This window comes from Coturnix japonica, unplaced genomic scaffold, assembly GCF_001577835.2.
Source record: "Coturnix japonica isolate 7356 unplaced genomic scaffold, Coturnix japonica 2.1 chrUnrandom424, whole genome shotgun sequence".
NCBI classification, from domain to species: Eukaryota; Metazoa; Chordata; class Aves; order Galliformes; family Phasianidae; genus Coturnix; species Coturnix japonica.
This window is the reverse complement of record NW_015439869.1, coordinates 232,701-233,962: the sequence shown is the minus strand read 5'-3', so window position 1 is coordinate 233,962 and position 1,262 is coordinate 232,701.

Here is a 1,262-nt window from a genome sequence, read left to right as displayed (position 1 = left end):
GGGGGGGGGGCTGGGTCTGTCCCCACCCCCATGTGATGTCTCCTCCACAGTCTCCATCCCCATGTGATGAGACCCCAAAGTGGGACCCCCAAAATGGGACCCCAAAGTGGGAAAACCTCGAGTGGGGAACCCAGAGTGGAAGCCCAAAGTGGGACCCCAAAGTGGGACCTCAATGTGGGACACCAAAGTGGGGAGCCCAAAGTGGGACCTCAAAGTGGGATCCCCAGAGTGGGACCCCAAAGTGGGAAACCCAGAGTGGGACCCCAAAGTGAGACCCCCAGAGTGGGAACCCAAAGTGGGACCCCCAGAGTGGGAACCCAGAGTGGGACCACAAAATGGGATCCCAATGTGGGACCCCAAAGTGGGACCCCCAGAGTGGGAACTCAAAGTGGGGACCCCAAAGTGGGGAACCCAGAGTGGGACCCCCAAAGTGGGACCCCAAAGTGAGACACCCAGAGTGGGACCCCATAGAGGGAAACCCAAAGTGGGACCCCAAAGTGGGATACCCAGAGTGGGACCCCAAAGTGGGACCCTAAAGTGGGACCCCAAAGTGGGACCCTAAAGTGGGACCCCAAAGTGGGAAACCCCGAGTGGGACTCCAAAGTGGGGAACCCAAAGTGAGGAACCCAGAATGGGACAACAAAGTGGGACCCCAAAGTGGGACCCCAAAGTGGGACTCCAAAGTGGGGAACCCAAAGTGAGGAACCCAGAATGGGACAACAAAGTGGGACCCCAAAGTGGGACCCCAAAGTGGGACCCTAAAGTGAGGAACCCAGAATGGGACCCCAAAGTGGGACCCCATAGAGGGACCCCGAAGTGTGATCACTGATATGGGGACCCAGGGATGGAGGGATGGGGGTCAGTGTGGGACCAGGGCAGCAGAGCAATGGGGCGATGGGCATCGCAGTGTGGGATTGGTTCCCCTGCAGTGTGGGTCGGTTCTATGGCAGTACCAGGTTGGTTCTATGGCAGTACCGGGTAAGTTCTATGGCAGCACCGGGTCATTTCTATGGCAGAACCGGGTCGGTTCTATGGCAGTACCAGGTCGGTTCTATGGCAGTACCAGGTCAGTTCTATGGCAGCACCGGGTCAGTTCTATGGCAGTACCGGGTCAGTTCTATGGCAGTACCGGGTAAGTTCTATGGCAGCACCGGGTCATTTCTATGGCAGAACCGGGTCGGTTCTATGGCAGTACCAGGTCAGTTCTATGGCAGTACCAGGTCGGTTCTATGGCAGTACCGGGTCAGTTCTATGGCAGTACC